The sequence below is a fragment of the Nelumbo lutea genome, chromosome 6 (assembly GCF_056320005.1).
Source record: "Nelumbo lutea isolate HS-2025 chromosome 6, American lotus-T2T, whole genome shotgun sequence".
Classification (NCBI taxonomy): domain Eukaryota; kingdom Viridiplantae; phylum Streptophyta; class Magnoliopsida; order Proteales; family Nelumbonaceae; genus Nelumbo; species Nelumbo lutea.
The window spans coordinates 55,098,658-55,119,303 of NC_142689.1; positions in this window are offsets into that span (position 1 = coordinate 55,098,658).

Genomic DNA, 20,646 nt, shown 5'->3' on the forward strand with positions numbered 1-20,646 from the left:
TTTTAAAAATTATAGTACAATTATTAAAAAATAAAATTAAAAATTAGATTTATGATATAAAGCATTTTAGACTAAGAAACATGGGAAAATTCCCACTTTTTCAAATTAAAAATTATATTAAAAAACTAGGATATTAATATATATCCATGGTTAGGTCATTCGATTTTGGTCAGTTTACAAGTGGCCAAAGTGAAATTGATCTAACTTTGTCAAATTGAGAAACTTTTTAACCAAAGCCAACCTAAAGTACTAGAAAAACCGACAAACTCGGGTCGAGTTAATCAGGTTGGTCGGTTTCATCAGTTTGATGAATAAACCTAACTGAAATTAATTATTGTTATTTTTGTATTATAAAAACTATATTAAAAGTAGTATATAAAATATGATTACTTATTAATTATTTAAAAAGTTGAAAATATAAAACAATTGTATACTCTTATGTGTTTCTATTAGAGTCATTTACTAATACACACCTTAAGGGATGGCAATTTTCCCCATCCCCGACGGGGACTCGACTTCCCCGACCCGATGGGGCTGGGAATGGGGATTGTTTTGGCAAGGCAGGGGCAGGGATGGGGATTGAGGTCCCCGCCCCACCCCAACACCAACCCCAAATATATATATATATATATATATATATATATATATATATATATATATATAAATGTGTGTGTGTTATTTTTATTAAACATAATATTATATTATTTACTAGCAAGGACCCGTGCGATGCACAAGATTTATTAAGCAAAAGTTAAATAATAGAAAAGATTATTTACTAAAATACCCTGTATAGTTTCATGGATTTACTAAAATATACCTTATATTTAGCATTTTACTAAAACACCACTTATAATTTGCAATGGATTTAATCAATCTTCTATTAGAAGATAGTGGAAAATGACAGTGTTGGCCTTAATGTTCATTTAAATAAATTTAATTAAAATGAAATACAAATAAAAATACCATTTTTGCCCTTAATAAGGCACATGCAACCACTCCCTACAGGGAACCCATCCCTGTCAGAGATCGGGGATGGGGGTTAATTTTAGAATCATGGTCAAGGACAGGGAATATGATCCCTGTCCCGTTGACATTCCTACACACCTTATTGTTTTACATATTTATACTTTACTTAAACATGTCTTATAGTTTTCATTTTACTAAAACATCCCATATATTTTACAACTTATTTACTTAATCAATCTTTGATTAAGGAGTGTTTGTTTTGCCATTAAGCCCATTACTTTTTATTATAAAAATACCCTTAATACTTTTTTGTATAAAAAAACAAAATCAACCAAATATAGCCAATAGAGTGGTTGCCTGTGTCTTATCAAGGGCAAAAATGGTATTTTTGTTTTTATTTTCTTTTAATTAAATTTATTTAAATGAATATTAGGTTCAAGACTGTCATTTTCCATTATCATCTAATGGAAGATTGATTAAATCCATTGCAAATTATAAGTGGTGTTTTAGTAAAATGCTAAATATAGGGTAGCTTTTAGTAAATCCATTAAATTGTAAAGGGTATTTTAGTAAATGACTTTTTTCTATTATTTAACTTTCGCTTAATAAATCCCGTGCATTGCACGGGTCCCCGCTAGTATTATATTATAATTTGAGTTGTACAAAGATGAACTTTGTACGGCCCATACCTCAGGTGGTGCTTGGCTTGGATATTCAAGCCCATGGATTGATACGACGTGGCCTGACAAAGCGGGCCATGTTGGCATAGGCCCGTGGCCTAGCTTGTAGCAGGTCGTGTCGCTCGCCTTAATATAGTCATTGGGGGTCCACAATGGGTATAAACAATGGGTATAAACAACTAGCTTGTAGCAGGTCGTGTCGCTCGCCTTAATATAGTCATTGGGGGTCCATTTTGGGTGGTTTTTTACATAAATACCCCCAATAGCTATAAACAACTAGTAAGAGGAGGTATTTATGTATTTTGGCTTTGGGGAGAGAAAAGTGACAATAATGTCCCCAAATAACTTTTTAATGACCAAAATATCCCTCCCAACAACTAAAAAATAACTAAATTTTCAAGGTATTATGGTCAATTAAATTAATTCCAACTCCTATAAATACATTTACCCGCCATCATTATCATCACACCAATTATCATACTCTTTAATGCTCTTTAGTATTTTCTCATACTTTTCCATACTCTCTTGTACACATTCACATACTCTATATTCTCTAGTTTGGGAGACTTGGAAGCTTCAATAGTTGAAATCAAGTTGAGATTTTCAACTTGCAGATCAGATAAGTTACAAATAAATTAATGTTTATTTTTAGAGTTTTAATATTGTAATTTTTAAAAATGGTTGATTCCACTTAAAATCAATTTCCCACATGTTCAATTTTGATAATGTTAGTGGTTCTATGGATGCTAGTTGTTCTATGGATGCTAATTGTTCTATGGTTGATGTTGGTGGAGTTGCCACCCCTAGAACTGCTACTAGGGGAAAGAAAAAAGGGTAATAAATTGACTAGCCTAGTTTGAAAAATTATTTACCATAGAAGAGGTTGAGTGGAAGGGAAAAAGAGATGCTTGTTGTAAATGCAAGAGTGATTTTATTTATAGCAGCAAGGGTGGTAGTGGCCATTTGGGTAGTCATATGGCCCACTCACATGAACAATGAAGAAAATGATAAACAATCACAATCACAAATTGGGCTTAGGTTTTTTGGGTAATTTTCAATATTCTCAAGAAAAAGTGAGACAAGAATTAGAAAAATATATTGTACATATTGAACAACTATTTTGATTAACTAGAACACTAGGCTAGAATGGTTTTTACAACAATTTGTAAATACCCAATTTAAAAAAGTTTCTAGGAATACTATTAGAGAAGATGCTTTAAAAAATTTTCACTCATATAAACAAAATTTAATTTCTAGTTTATCAACACTTAATTCTAAGTTGCACTTGCTTCTAATATTTGGACTTCTAAATATAATATATGTTATATTTAGTTAGTACCCCAACTAAAATCATGTTTAAATGGTAAATTATTTCATATTACATATGCATGTCACATTGTAGATTTATGTTTTCAAAATGCTTTCAATATTATTTCCCATCATATTTATAAAATGAGAAATTGTATATATATATATATATATATATATATATATATATATATATATATATATATATATAGTAGTAGTAGTAGTAGTAGTAGTAGTAGTAGTGCAAAAATACTTACTAATTTTTATAATGGTTTAAAATATAAAAAAATTGTATTATATGTTCAACATAGGTGGAATTCTACATATTTTATGTTAGAAAATTGCATTTCATACAAAGATACTTACTAATTTTTATAATGGAAAAATGTCACATGATTTTATAAGTGGTGATGATTGGAAAATGGTAGTTTGTATAAAACATTTTTTTACAAATTTTTTATGATACAACTAATGAATTTTTGGGTGTTTTATTACCTAATTTCTTGTATCTTAGTTCATATATTTATGATTAATGAATATTTTGCAAAATATATAAGTAATTTAAAATTTAAAAATATTATTAAAATAATGGAAGTTAAATTAAAAAGTATATTGGGAAAATATTTCTCCTCTATATTACTTAGTTACAACGTTAGTGCCTAGGACTAGAAAAGATGATTTGGATGTTTTACTTGAATTTTATTGTGAAAATATGACTATAGATATTGGAAATAAAAAAAGGGGAAATAATTTATTATTTAAAATGTATAGTTTATATTAATTGCAACCATTGAGGCATAAGAAAACTTGTACAGGTGCAACTCTATTTTGTATTTTGTTAAGTTTTTTTTTTCCCCAAAGTTTGTATCACTTACTAAAAAATGAAAAAAAAAATAGAAATGCCAAAAAGATAAAAAAAGACTAGTTCGAATCAACCTAGGCCTAAGGCCCAATAGATAGCCTAGCCTAGGCCCATGGCCTAGCCTATAGCCTACCCTACCCAGGCCCGTGGCATGACATGGCCTAGCCTAGACCCGCCTAGGCTTGTGCCATGGGCCTTATTAGGCTTGAGGTAGGCACAACCCATGAAGGCCTACAGACCAACACAACATGACCTACAATAAAAATTTTTGAAACATATAAAATAAATTTAATTTCTACTTTGACAAATCTTTCTTTTAAAATTTCTCTAACTTCATATGCTTGGTCATCTAAGTATAATATTAATTACATTTCCATAACTACTTATTTTATTGTCAAAAATTGGGTTTTACATAAAAAAATTTTGAGTTTGACAAGATTAGAATGGCAACATATTGGCCAAGCTACTACAAATAGTATTTTAAATACTACACATAATTATTGTATCGAAGACAAATTTTTTTCAATTACTTTTGATAATGCTAGTAATAACATGACTTTAAGTATTTTAAAATCTAAATCAAAACCTATTTTTGGAGGAAAATTATTTCACTGTTGATGTTTTGTTATATTTTAAATTTATGTGTACATGTTGGTTTAAATATTATTTTATAACACTTGTAAAAATTTAGAAATTTTATTTTTCATATTAGATCTTTAGGTGCAAGAAAGCAATATTTTAAAAATTTATGTCATGAATATAGATTAAAATATAAAAATTTTATGTTAGATGTCCAACAAAGGTGGTATTCCATTTATTTTATGTTAGAAAGTAGTATACCATATATAGAAATTGTATCTAATATTTATAGCCAAAGAATGTCAAATAATACGATAACTGAATTTAATGATTCTATAAATGTTTTTTTTTTTTGGTATTTATTATTCAACTTACTCTATTTTACTTGATTAATTATTTATAATTAGTGGTTGAGATGTGATTCAGTCCAATGAAATCAGAAAATAAATATTAGATTATAGGAAGAAAAGTGAGAAAAGAGGAGAAATATTAGAGAAGAGAAGAAAAAAGATAAGAAGAAAGGAGAAGGAGAAGACGGTTTGATCACTCCTCTCATTACTCTAATCTGCCATCTAAGGGAGTAATGGTCATTGGAAAGCTCATAGAGTCAGGATTTCATTCCTCCTTGGTTGAAAGAATTTCCAAAGGTTGCAAAGTCTTCAAAACCCATAACAAAGGCTGCTAGCAAAAGTTCAGACCTATAACCCTTCTCCCACAGTCCACACACTCACAAACACACAACTCTCACTATAAGATTTAAAATCAAATTGTAGTCATAGTAACACAACACCTGCTATCACAGATTTACAGGTGTAACCGACCTCACAAGGGCTAGTTTAAGCCACACATATATAACATCTACAATTCTGTTGATGTATTTCCCCATCTAAAGCAGGTCACACATTACCAACACAGGTTCTTTAGTCACACAGTTTTGGATCACCAACAAACAAGAAGTTGTTAAACAAGCCTACATTCGGCTAGGGCAGATTTTAGGATATTCTTGGTAACAATGACAAGAACCAATAATAAAAAAACACTTCAAATCTAGGTTCCTGATCAGTTCGACTGACTTTTTGAAGTTACAATCCAAAGAAGAATTGAAGAAAGGAAGAAAAGCAACCACCGAGCTCTAGAAAAGCTCAATCAATTATCTGCCAATCTCTGAGAGTGATTTTCTTTTCAATTTCTGATTAAAATTGATAGAGTAGGCTTCACCAATAGTTCTCAATGCAAGGTCGAACTTGTTTTCCCCATTCTTAGTCCAGGTATTTGATTAGTAAAACCTACGACCAGATAAGATGCCTTTTACAGAGTGTTGTCCAGCTCTAATACCAAGATTTTGATCAGGAGTGAAGTAGAGAAGAAGAAGAATAAGATTGGTGACCAAAAAGTATGGCTGGCGGCACCAGTCTTTGTATTTATATGTTAGGTCAATGATATAAAAAACATTAATAGACAAAAGTGCCCTTTTTGCACATAACTAAGATTACATTGGTTACCAAACCCAAATGTGGGCAAATTAGACTAATCTTTCATCAATTTGGACACTAATGTCCAAGTGTATATCACTCGGGTTAGTAACCCAAGCACAAAGAAAGAAGCAATCACTTAGCCCCTACAACTTCTGATTTAGGTTTCAGAACATTTCTCGATTTCTAAAACCAAGAAAAATCACTAAACCCATATCTGGCCAAATTAGTCTAAAAGTTAATCAATCTGGCCATCGGTGTCCTATATATACATCTTTCGCATTTTAACAAAAGTATAAGCAGAGAATTGTCACTTGGCCCCTACATTTTGTGATTTAGGTTAGAGAATCTTTCTTGTTTTTGAAAAAGCAAGAAAACTTACCTAACCCTTATATCACTGAAGTAATCTATAAATGTAATTAATCCAGCCACCTTTCTTGATTTTTGGAAACCAGGCAAGTTACAGAACCCATATGTAGCCAAATTGGTCTAAAACTTAATTAATCTATCCATCAGAGTCCTAATATACATCTTTCCTGTTGTAGCAAAAGTATAAATAGAGAATTGTCACTTGGCCCCTACATGTTGTGATTTAGGTTAGAGAACCTTTTTTGTTTTTGAAAATCAAGAAAAGTTATTGAATCCTTATGTGGTCAAATTAGTCTAGCCACCGATGCCTAAACATACATAGAGAATAGTTGCCTTTCCCTACATCTTGTGATTTAGGGATGAGAACATTTCTCGGTTTTTGGAAACCAAGCAAAGTTACCAAACCCATATGTGGCCAAATTAGACTAGTCTTTCATTAATCCGGGCACCGGTGTCCAAGTGCATATCTCTTGGGTTAGTAACCCAAGGACAAAGAAATAAATTGTTACTTGGCCCCTACATCTTGGGATTTAGGGTTCAAAACATTTATTGGTTTCTGAAAACCTAGAAAAGTTTCCAAACACATATCGGGCCAAATTAGAAAACAAAAATTGTTACCTTGGCCATTAGTGCCAAAGTATGCATAATATGGATTATTAACCCAAATATTGTCACTTGGCCCCTACATCATATTATTTAGGGTTTAGAACTTATCTTTGTTTCTGAAAACCAAGAAAATTTATCGAACCCATATGGTGCCAAATTAGTACAAAAGTTTATCAATTTGACCATCAATGTCATAATATACATATTTCCTATTATAACTAAAGTATAAATAGAGATTGGACATTTGGCTCCTACATCTCGTGATTTAGATTTTAGAAACTTTCTAGGATTTTGAAAAGCAAGAAAAGTGAATGAACCAAAATGCAGCATTGTTGCCAAATTAGACTATAATAGTAGTCATTCTGGTCACCAATGTATAGATATACACCACCCGGGTAAGTCACTCGAGCACAAAGTTTTTAAAATGTCACTTGGCCCTATATCTTGTGATTTAGGTGACAGAACCCTTTTTGATTTCTACAAACCAAGAAAAGTTACCAAACCCTAATGTTGCCAAATTAGTCTATAAACTATAATTAATATGCCCATTAGTGTCCAAACATACATCTTTCATGTTAGTAAAAAAAGTATAAACAAAGAACGGTCACTTTCCCCTACATCTTGTGATTTGGGGCTGAGAACCTTTCTCGGTTTCTGAAAACTAAGAAAATTTATCAAACACATATGTGGCAAAATTAATCAATCAGGCTATCAGTGTCCTAATATACATCTTTCATGTTATCGTGAAAGTATAACCAGAGAATGGACATTTGGCCCTTGTATATTGTGATTTATATTTGGGATCCTTTCTTTGTTTCTGAAAACCCAAAAAAAATGAACAAACCCATATGTTGCATTCACTTGGCCGCTATATCCAGTGATTTAGGTGGGGGAACCTTTCTTGGTTTCTGCAAACAAAAAAAAAAGTTACCAAACCCTTATGTGGCCAAATTAGTCTATAAACTATAATTAATCTAGCAATTGGTGTCCAAACATACACCTTTCGGGTTAATAAACAAAGTGTAAATAGAGAATGATCACTTGCCCCTACATCTTGTGATTTAGGGCTGAGAACCTTTATTTGTTTTTGGAAACCAGGTAAAGTTACCAAGCCTATATGTGGCCAAATTAAATTAATTTTTCATCAATCTAGCCACCGGTGTCTAATTGTACATCACCTAGGTTCATTATCCAAGCAAAGAAAAAAACTATCACTTGGCCTTACAACTTGGGATTTAGGGTTCAAAACCTTTCCCAATTTACGAAAACAAAGAAAAGTTATTGAATGCAAATATGGCCAAATTAGTCTAAAATTTAATCAATTTGACCATCGGTGTCTTAATATATATCTTTCACGTTGTAACAAGACATCGCTTGCCCCTACATCTTGTGAGTTTGGGCTAAGAATCTTTCACGGTTTTTGGAAACCAAATAAAGTTACCGAACCCATATGTGGCCAAATTAGACTAATCTTTCATCAATTTGGCCACCATTGTTACTAACCCAAGCACAAAGAAAGAAACTATCACTTGACCCTTACAATTTTGGATTTATGTTTCAAAACCTTCTTTGATTTTTGAAAACCAACAAAATTCACCAAACCAATATGTAGACAAATTGGTCTTAAATTTAATCAATATGGCCATTAGTGCCCTAATATACATGTTTTTCGTTGTACCAAAAGTATAAACGAAGAATTGTCATTTGGGCCCTACATCTTATGATTTAAGTTAGAGAAACTTTCTTGTTTCTGAAAACCAAAAAAAAAGCTATTGGGCCATTTTGTTGCAAAATTAGTTTATAAACTGTAATTAATCCAGCCACCGGTGTCCAAACATACATCTTTTGAGTTACTAACCAAAGTATAAACAAAGAATTGTCACTTTCCCGTACATCTTGTGATTTAGGGCTAAGAACCTTTCTCCATTTTCGAAACCACGCAAAGTTACCAAACACATATGTTGCCAAATTAGTCAAATCTTTCATTAACATGGCCAATGGTGTCCAAGTGTACCTCACTCGGGTTACTAACCCAAGCACAAAGAAAAAAAAAACTGTCACTTGGCCTTACTTCTTGGGGTTTAGGGTTCATAACCTTTATTGGTTTCTAAAAACCTAGAAAAATTACCAAACCCATATCTGGACAATTTGGAAAAAAAATCATTACATTGGCCATCAGTGTCAAAGTGTGCCTCATAAGGATTATTAACCCAAATACCAAGAGAGAAATTGTCAGTTACCCCCTACATCTTATGGTTTAGCGTTGAGAACCTTTCTTTGTTTCTGAAAACCAAAAAAAATTACCGAACCCATATAGGGAAAAATTATTCTAAAAATTAATTAACTAGGCCATCGGTGTTATAATATACATCTTTCATGTTATAACAAAAGTATAAACAGAAAATGGACATTTGGCCCCTACATATTGTGATTTAGATTTGGGAACTTTTCTTGGTTTTTGAAAACTAGGAAAAGTGAACGAACCCATATGCTGCATTGTTGCCAAAATTAGATTATAAACTAAAGTTAGTTTGGTCACCGATGTATAGATGTACACCACTTGAGAAAATAACCCAAGCACAAAGTTTCTAAGTTGTCACTTGGCCTCTATATCTTGTAATTTAGGTGAGAGAACCTTTCTTGGTTTCTACAAACCAATAAAAGTTAATGAACCCTTATGTGGCCAAATTAGTCTATAAACTATAATTAATCTAGCCATCGATGTCCAAACATACATCTTTCAAGTTAATAAATAAAGTGTAAACAGAGAATAGTCACTTGCCCTTACATCTTATGATTTAGGGCTGAAAACCTTTCTCGATTTTTGGAAACCAGGTAAAGTTATCAAACCCATATGTGGCCAGACTAATCTTTCAGCAATCTGACCACCGGTGTCCAAGCGTATATCACCCAAGTTAGTAAACCAAGCACAAAGAAGGAAATTATCACATGGCCCCTACAACTTGGGATTTAGGGTTCAAAACCTTTCTTGATTTTTGAAACCAAGAAAAGTTATTGAACTTATATGTGGCCAAATTAGTCTAAAATTTAATCAATCTGGCCATCGGTGTCTTATATACATCTTTCGCCTTATAGAAAAAGTATTGTGAGCTCCAAAAAGCTCATGGTCAACTCAAAAAGATGGGAGTTGCCACCTATTTTTTAAAAGAAATGAGCCATTATTTTCAGATTTGAAAATTTTGATTGAAGTCTTTGATAGTGACTCTATTCTCCATGAAAAAGGCACAGATAGATTTTGGGTCCTAAGAAATAGGAAAAGTGAAGGTATTAGGCACCCCTCTCTCCAAGTTACTATCGTAGCCTAATACGGGAGTTGTTTAGGCTCAATTTATTTTAGAAAACCAATAAATACATCTGCCATAATTTATTAAATCTGGATAAATGTGCTCTCAGCTTCTCTTGAGATCGATTTTAAGATGATGTTATTAGGTCTTAGGTACTAATTTTCCTAAGGCCCTCACCTTTTTGCCTCTATACTCGGTCTAGAAGAAGTCGAGAACAATGCTTTTCCAAGGTCTTAGACTTACCTTTCATATCTACCTTATTAAAAGTTTTTCAGCAACTAGGGATGAGATAGAATGAAGTTTAAATGGGTTCTTGAACTAGGTAGTGCTTCTGGTTGTAACAACATCTACTTGAAAATGGAGGAAGCAAGTTTGGAATATGCGGTTCGGAATACCTCCGAATTTCAAGTGAACAGGAGGCAATATATGGATTGGGAGAAAGCTCTCTTCTCTATCATCCTTTATGGCTTTCTCTCTCTCTCTTTCTCTCTCTCTCTCTCTGGAGGTCTAAAATTCATACATGGCTTGGGCTTTAAGAAAACTTTTACAAGAGAATGGGCAAGAATTTTTCAAAGAAAATGGTGATCAATCAACTTTTCCTCTTTTTATGAAAGATTGTCTTTGATTTAGGGGTGGTTTTCATGGGTTTTGTGTGTCCAATGGGAGCTTAGGGCGTTCCTGTCATGGCAGTCTCATATTTGGGACTGTCAATGGTAGAAAATGTAAATTTGATAAACTTTTCAATGCGGTTTTGTCTTTTTTTTTGTTTGTTTTAAATAGGGGTATCTTTGGGTTTTTGGGATTTTTGGGTCTATTAGGATCAAATTCATTGGTCTAGGTGTTCTAATAGGTTAAAAATGAGTCTAACATCAGCCATCACCCTTTTGAAGCTTCAGGTTGGGACAGATGACATGGTAATTTAATCTAGTGCATCAAAATGGTATCTTTCTAGTTTAATGGTCAAATGGATGAATCCGATCATGAAATTTGGCATGTTGAGGTTTTTTTGGTCTCTAAACACAGTGGTAAGATCTAATTGGTCAAATAGAGTCAGGATGATTGAGATCTATGGATGACTAGTTTGGATCAACAAAATTTGCTAAAATAGAATCTTTGTTTGATTATGGGTCAAATTAGAAAATTTGGGATGAAATTTGGTGGGTTGGCACTTTTGAGTGTCCTGGATCTAAAGGAAGTGATAGATCTTTGATCATAGGTGTAGATTGACTGATTTAGTTCAGATCATGGTCTTAGTTTATGGTTTCTAATCAATGTGAGGGCCCAAAATGGAATCTTACTTCTTCAACGGCCAAATGGAGGTGTTTAGTCGTAAAATTTGATGTGATGAGTTTTTTTGGGTCTCCAAACATAATGGTAAGGTCTGATTGGTCATATGAAGTTGGGATGCCAGATGGTAAGCTCTAATTAACGAGATTTATTGAAATAGGATATATGTTTGATGGGAAGTCAAACGATAGAATTTTGAGGTATAATTTGGTAGGTAGGCATGGATTAGGGTGATGAGTTAAGTGGATGGTTCTATATAAGAAAGATATGGTCAATCTTAGGAAATCATTCAGGGCCATTAGAATGGATTCTTGATGTTTCTGCGGTTGGTTGTCGTAGATTTGTGTTGGAATTCGCTAGTTGATTATTTCCTAATGATATTGAGGTGATGGATATGTTGGATTTGATTTTGGAGGAGTTGGAATTTGAATATCGCATAGATCAAGGCCGTTAGAAAGAAAGTTAGCATGATGAATGATGGATCTTTGCAGTTTAGTCATGAAAACTAATGTGTAATTAAGTTATAGTTTTTCAAGTTTGGGGATGATGTCTGATTAGATATTGATGTTGATCTCAAGGTTCTTATTTGTCATATGAATTCTGTCAAAGGAGGGTATTTCTGATTTTGGAAAGTCTCAAGTTGATCTGGTTGTATTTCTAAGTTTTTGGAGTTTAAGAGGAGGGTACAAAGAGGTAGGTGAAGGGACCGAGCAAAAACTGGGTGCTGACACGTATAAATGGAGAATTGTTACTTGACCACCACATCTTGTGATTTAAGTTAGAGAACCTATCTTGTTTATGAAAATCAAGAAAAATTGCCGAACTCTTATGAGGCCAAATTAGTCTATAAACTATAATTAATTCGGTCACCGATGTTCAAACATACATCTTTCGGGTTAGTAACCAAAGTATAAGCAGAGAATAGTCACTTGGCCCTAAATCTTGTGATGTTCAAGCATACATCTTTCGAGTTAGTAACCAATGTTCAAACATACATCTTTTGGGTTAGTAACCATTTTTTATTTATACTTTGGTTACTATCCTGAAAGATGTATGTTTAGACAATAGTGGCCGGATTAATTATAGTTTATAGACTAATTTGCCCACATAAGGGTTCGGCAACTTTTATTGGTTTTAGAAACCAATAAAGGTTCTCTAACCTAAACCACAAGATGTAGGGATCAAGTGACAATTTCTCCCTTTGTGCTTGGGTTATTTACCCGGGTGATGTATATCTGGACATCAATGGCAAGACTGACTACAATTTATAATCTAATTTGGCAATAGTGCGGCAAATGGGTCATTCACTTTTCTTGGTTTTCAAAAACCAATAAAGGTTCTCAAATCTAAATCACAAGATATAGGGCCTAGTTTCCATTCTTTGTTTATACTTTCGTTATAACGCAAATGTGTGTGTGTGTGTATATTAGGACACCGATGGCCAAATTGATTAAATTTTAGACTGATTTGGCCCTATATGGGTTTGATTAATTTTCTTGGTTTTCAAAAAAAAATGAGAATGGTTCTCAACCATAAACCATAAGATGTGGGGGCCAAGAGACAATTTTTCCCTTAGTATTTGGGTTAATAATACATATGATGTATACTTTGATATTGATGGCCAAGGTGTTAATTTTCTTTCCTAATTTGGCCATATATGGGTTTGTAACTTTTTTTTTGTTTTCTAAATCAAGAAAGGTTATGAACCCTAAATTTCAAGGTATAGGGGCCAGATGACAATTTCTCTTTTTGCACTTGGGTTACTAACCTGGGTGATGTACAATTGGACACTAGTGGCCAGATTGGTGAAAGATTAGTCTAATTTGGCTACATATGAGTTTGGTAAATTTTACTGGTTTCCAAAAACCTAAAAAGGTTCTTAGCCCTAAATCACAAGATGTAGGGGCAGGTGACTATTTTATGTTTATACTTTGGTTATTAACCCGAAAGATGTATATTTGGACACTAGTGACTAAATTAATTGTAGTTTATAGACTAATTTGGCGACATATGGGTTCAACAACTTCTATTGGTTTTCAGGAAGTGAGAAAGGTTTTCTAACATAAATCATAGGATGTAGGGCCAAGTGACAATTTCTTTCTTTATGCTTGGCTTACTAACCCGGGTTATGTATATTTGGATATCGATGGCCAGATTGATTATAGTTTATAGTATAATTTGGCAACAATACAACATATGGATGAATTCAGTATATTTTCTTGGTTTTCAAAAACCAAAAAATGTTCTCAAATCTAAATCACACTAATGGTCAAATTGATTAAATTTTAGACTAACTTGGCCACATATGTGTTTAGTAACTTTTATTGGTTTTCAGAAACCAATAAAGGGTCTAACTTGGGTTATTGACTCGGGTGATGTGCACTTGGACACTGATGGCCACATTAATGAAAGATTAGTCTAATTTAACCACACATGGGTTTGGTAACTTTTCTTGGCTTCCAAAACCCGAGAAAGGTTCCCAATTAAGTTTCTAAGAACTCCTACTCATAAAAGTCTTGGGTTGCCCAGGCTACAACCATGAAAGTTCAATTTGTCCTACATATCTTGGGGTGGGAACCAATATATAGAATGCACTACTAATAAATGAAGAGGATGCTACCTGTTGCCAGTTCATTTGGAAACCATCAACTTGAAGTATTGAATTCTTAAAATGGTTTAATCCAATGCATAACCTTCTTCTTGATATTACTTGTTTAATTTTAGCTGCAAGAAAAACCAAAAAAAAAAATAATAGCCCACTAAAAATATAAAGGTTCTTAAAGGAAAAAAGCAGAATTTGGGTTTTGATTTTATTTAACTTATAGCCATATGAGTGATTAATTGCAAACTAGAGAATAATTTAGATGTTCAAGTCATAAAATTGCCCAAAATAGCTGATTTCTGTTGACACCGTGCTTAGCTAGTGTGTCAACCAACCCATTTACTGATATCGATACCCATCTTATTTTTAGATTTCAATCTTTGCAGAAGATTTATATGATAAATTGAACTTGTGAAATGTTGAATATTTCCTATAAGGGCCTTGTGTATCAACCATTATTAGTTTATTACTTTGAAACTACATAAATTGGGTCCTAAACTTATCCAGGGGACAAAGTAGATTCCATGGCGTATTTTTTTCCTTTAGTTTTTAACTTCTAAGTCATTAGCTTTCCTTGGTCGTTTGGTATCGCCTAACTTGATTAAATTAATAGAAGAAGCATTTGATTTCAACAAAGCATTTCATCAAATTGTATATGGTATTGAAGGAAAATTCAAGTTGAACATTGTAGGAGCAAAGTAAAATGAAAAATAGCCATGTAACAAAAATGTGTAAAAGAAGCAAAGTAAAGTGCAAAATAGCCATCTAATGATTAGCCCAAGCTATGAGAAAAACAAAGATATCTTATAAGAGAATACAAGCCCTGAAGAATGCTGATAAAACATTGTAAAGCCAGAGGCAAAGGCAAGTGGAACGAGAGAGACTCCTTCACTCGAACGAGCGATCAAAGAACCGAAAGATGTAGAGATGGAGGTAGACTCCTTCACTTGAACGAGTGAGTGGAGATTCGAAATATGTGGAGGTGAAGATAGACTCATTCACTCAAATGAGCAGAGAACAAGAGATGCAAGGAGACTTGAGTGATTAGAGAGAAGGAGAGAATAGAGTCAAGAGAGAAGAAAATGATTGCAAGCGAGAGAGAAGAGAGTCGGAATGGGTAGACTTTGTTGCAATTTATAAAGGGGCAATTTTGTCCTAAAAAGGGGATACGAATTGTATCATATACACGATGCTCCTCTTTTGTATAAAATTGCTCTTCTTTGATTTTTTTTTTGGAAAAAAGATGCCTCACTTTGGTTATTATATAAAGACTGTTATTTTTGTTATTATTACGGCCGAAAATCTACCCTTATCGACTACAAAACTTTTATAAAAGCTAGGGCCATCCTGATGTCAGAACTGTCATTCCTGTAAGAGTAGATTTCTGTTGAGTGTGGGGTGCTTATAGTTTCTACTGCCCCACACAAGCAGAAGTCCATGTTCTTCTTCCTATTGCAGACAGAATATGGAGACATCTAAGGTTACACTAGACTACAAGAATGAACATGTAGAAGAGTTGAAGTTCAAGTATTTTGACACAATGCCTTTTATGATCGAATTGGGATATGCTCCTCAGACAAGGCGCCTAACAACGACCTCATTGACACATCCCACCGTGCATTGGGAACATATCCCAAAAATAATAACACATAAGTACGAGAGATGTTCCCAATGCACGGTGGGATGTACCTATGAGCTCGGTGTGAGGCACCATGTGTAAGGAGAAAATCCGGTCTCTTTACGACCTTTATGTGTGTTCTGAAGTCAGGGCTCCTATTTGCCGCTTCACAGTTTAAGTCAGGGTTCCCATCCGCAATTCTAATTGTATGGTTTGGATCATGCTGACATACTTAATCTTCTAACAAGACCTTCGTGAATGCACTGAAATATATGAAACAAAATTTTCCAAACCGCTAAAGGAGGCTACTTGTCAGTAGAGCCGTCAATTGGATGGATTTGGTCCAACCCGATCCAGCCCAATGTTAGTCCACTTATAAATGGACTAGACCCAATCCAATCCAAATCCAATATAAACCAAATTCAATCCAATCTATTAAAATGTAAATGGATTGGATTTAATCCAAACCGAATGAAATATCAAAAATTATATAAAAGCACTTTTAGCATTGAAAAAGCACTTTGTAAAAGTACTTCGAGAAAAATGTTTTCATAAAAGTGCTTTTACAAAAGCATTTTATTGAAAGTACTTTGAAAAAGTGCTTTTACAAAAGTACTTTTGTAAAAGCACTTTTCAAAAAGTACTTTCATGGACTTTTATATAAGTACTTTTGTAGAAGTGCTAAAAGTGTTTTTATAAAAGTACTTTCGAAAAGTACTTCAAAAAAGTACTTTTGTAAAAGTACTTTACTTTTATAAAAGTACTTCCATAAACTTTTATCAAAGTACATTCATAAAAGTACTTTTATAAAAGTGCTTTCGTGTAAAAGTACTTTTGTAAAAGTGCTTTTAGTAAAGTGATTTTGTAAAAGTGCTTTTATAAAACTAATTTTGTAAAAGTGCTTTCATTAAAGTACTTTTGTAAAAGTAATTTTATGTTGTTTTCAGTTTTGATTGATTTCAAATTGGACAAGGGTTTGACCTCATGATTGGATTATTGGAAATTTGGTTTAGGTCTAATTCAAACCAATAAGAATATGGAGCAATTTATTTTGGATTGGCCCAATCCAATAATTATAATGAACCATCCAAATCTGATTTGATAAGGTTAGGATCGGATTGGATCCAAACCAAAACCGGTCGATTGACACCCCTACTGTCGAGGAACTGTTGCTTGATCCTTTCCTTACATCTTGACACTAAGGAGATGTTACCAACTTGAAAGATTGCAACTCACAAACCAGCCACAAAAATCTTGTGCCTGAGAATAGTCAAGTATATTGCCATGAATCAAGAACAAAGGTTTGATCTTGGTAGGTGACATTTAGAGTAGATCGAAAGGTATTTAGGTAGTTACCTATGGGAGTGAAACTAGCATTGGAGCCATGAACCATAAACCCAGGAAAAAGAATAGAAAGAAGTAGAGAAACCCATTCCAATGGTTTAATTCTTTCCATTTCCCTTAACCCAAATCATTAAAACTCCACTAATCCTAATGTAGGAGCTTACGGCCCGAGCCAATAGTGGATGCGCACATGGTGAGAGGCGGTACACAGAGTGGACCTAATGAGAGCATGCGTAGAGCAAAGACCGACACGCTGTCACAGGGCTAGTCGTTGGGGCCTCGTGCGGCACTCGAATGCGATGAATAAGCCTAAGCGACAAGCAACAACACAAGAAAAGGCAACAAAGATGGCACACGAATTAGACAAAAGGCAAACTGTATTGCATTAATGGATGGCAAGCATAAGCACACAGTTCAGTGTCGAGGGGATCTCATGCTTAACCTTTACATGCTCTTGATTCACTCGACTACCTACGTCCCCTCAAAGAGTACGTTAAGCTTTTGGGGGAGTGACATAAAGATACATCAAAAGGATGAAAAATCATACTAGGTAATTACAAGAATGCCATTGGCAATCCTCCATACAAAAATACATGCATAGCTCGCCTATGACATACACTTGGACACTAGAGTGGTGGTTGTAGGCCCGATGGATGGCACTTGATGGCGCGGCGAAGAGAACTCTTGTGACAATCTCCCCCACTCAATTCAGTCTTCGTCCTCAAAGACTAGCTTCTGCTCGAGGCTCAGATCTACTGTTGATGAAGGAAGGTTTTTCAGCTGCTCCATGAACTTTGTCTCTTCCAAGGCCCGAGCATGATGATGGGTGAAAGTCTTTAGGGTGTTCTTGATGGTGGGAAAACCTATGGCTAGTCCCTACGTTAAGTCCTTGCCTGGCTACTTCAAGGTAGGATTTTGGATGTTTTGCTTTGGTGTTAGGAAGGTTTGTGGCCAGGGCTAGGTCAAAATGAAGGTTTGGATTTTTCGGGTATTGTTCCCCTGATGATTTTTTTCCCAAGGGTTGCTCCTCACAAGGCTACTATGAGGGTTGGTTTGATCATTGTGGTGGCGGACAGGGTACCTAAGAGGATTTGGTGGTACTCGCTCTCCTCGATGATGGTCATAGTGGAACTGGTTGTGGCTGGAGACGGCCTTGGGACTTCTAGAAGTCTTTTGTGTTGTCGGCTCGTGGCACTGTCGTTGGTGTCGTTGTTGATGTTGGTACTGGCGTTGGTGCTGGTGTCGGTACTAGCATTGATGTTGGAACGGCTTTGGGGGAGACTTTTTCCTGGTGATGACTTCCCAACCCGTCCCAGTGCTGATGTGAGATGATTGAGACGGGGTCTTCCTTGTAGGCACAATGCTAGCTTCGTGGGTATCTGCTTCTTGATAGTATTGCAGGGCCGAAAGTTGCTTCCCATGTACCTTCAAAGCTGTTGTCACTGGAACCATGCAAGGAGAACACTCGTCCAAGATGAGCAGACAGTCTATGTGTGGCATGAGATCTGCTTCCGCTTGTGGGAGAAACTCCATTCCCAAGACAACCTGAAAATCATCCACAGGTACTACAAATAGATTGTTTGGTGGTGGTCAAGCCGAGTCACTTTGCCTCTATAAGCGAGATGAAGTTATGGGTGGCCCTAGTGTCCACTAAGGCTTGGGTCGGCCTCCCACCGAGGGTGATGTCTACATATTTTAGCCCCTTGTGGGCTTTGGTGGGTCACTTGGATGTGGCCTCTTTCTTAACCATGGCATTGATGAGTTGGAGGGCGCCTACTCTTGGTGCCGCTATGGGTTTCTCCTCATCGCTCTCTTCACTGTCGTTGAGTTTGGCGATGAGGGCAGTGAGTTTCTTCCATGTTGAACAGTCACTCATCCAATGATTATCGTTGCAAAGGTAACAAGGCGTAGGAGAAGTGGTTGGTCTCCTAGTGAACCAATGGCCCCGATAGCTTGGGGCTTCTTGTGGCTTCTTCCCTTGTTGGTAATTGTTGAGCTTGTTAGTGGGCATTGGTTTCTCTTGTGTAGAGGTTGATTTTTGATCTCTCCCACTCAAGCTATTGGTACGTGGGCTATGTGGTTGGTGGTCTTCTTCTTCTGACTTCCTTAGATCAACTAGTTGCTCGGCCACCGCCATGGCTATTGCTAAGTCCTCCACCCCACATCGTTGTAGTTTCAGTTCCGCCCATGGTTTGAGACCACCCATGAAGTTGAACAAAAGGTCTTTGTCAGACATGTTGGAGATCTCAAGGGTCAAGGTTGAGAACTCTTAGAGTCTTGGTGCTTCAAGTTCTTCAACTTTCTTCGTGCCAAGTACTCAGCATTTTCGGGGAAGAACTGTCGATTGATCTCTCTCTTGAAATTGGCCCAGGTGTTGAGGGTCCAAGTGCCACGTTCAATGTCCTTGCAACATCTACGCCACCATAATATTGCAATATCATTTAAATACATGGCAGCTATACGTACCTGAGTTTGGTCATCATGGATGCTAGTCGTAGAGAAGTACTGATCAAATTGTCACAAGAAGTTTTCAAGCTCCCGAGCATCATGAGCACCAGAGTATGGAGTTGGTTGGCGCACCTTGATGTGGGTGGATGGAGCAGATGAAGGGCCGGTGGAATTGGCCATAGCTCTTTTCATGATTGTCAGCTCGGCCCTCATCTCATCCAATTGTGCTTGGAAGCTGTCCATCATGCCTTGAAGGTTGCTTTGGGAAGAGCTAGTTTGTGACTACTGCAAGGTATTCTGTACGTTTCGGAGGGCTCCCTTAAAGCGGCTCTCTATCTCCACCACAACATTCTCTACCATCTCCATGTTGAGATGGAGTTCATCGACCCGATCTCGAGTCTCACCTACTGTTGCCTCGCAGCGTAGGATGCACATGCCCATGCTAGCTAGTTGGTTGACAGATTTGTCATGCTTGCTAGCTTTAGTTGTGTGGCCCTTTGGGGCTTGCGTCTTGGCAAGATCGTCAGGTGGAGCCTCATTGGTGTCGTGGGCTTGGTGCAGCCCATGTAGTGTATCATCGGCAATGTCACGATTGCTCTTCATTGTGCTGAAGTAAGGGCGAAGATAGGGTCCAATGTGTATGTAGGAGCTCCTGCTTTGATACCAAATGTCACAGGGCTAGTCGTTGGGGCCCCGTGCGACACTTGAATGCGACGAGTAAGCCTAAGCGACAAGCAACAACACAAGAAAAGGCAACAAAGATGGCACACGAATTAGACAAAAGGAAAATTGTATTGCATTAATGGATGGCAAGCATAAGCATACAGTTCAGTGTTGAGGGGATCTCATGCTTAACCTTTATATGCTCTTGATTCACTCGACTATCTACCTCCCCTCAAAGAGTACGTTAAGCTTTTGAGGGAGTGACATAAAGATACATCAGAAGGATGAAAAATCATACTAGGTAATTACAAGAATGCCATTGGCAATCCCCTATACAAAAATACATGCATAGTCCACCCATGACACACACTTGGACACTGGAGTGGCGACTGTAGGCACGATGGATGGCACTTGATGGCGCGACGAAGAGAACACTTGTGACAACGCAACATGGGGCCAGTAGCGTGGCTGCATGCGATTGCCTTGGATGGTCGCGCCCTTAAGGCTAGACCGCACCCTAGCTGTCCGCGTCCACCT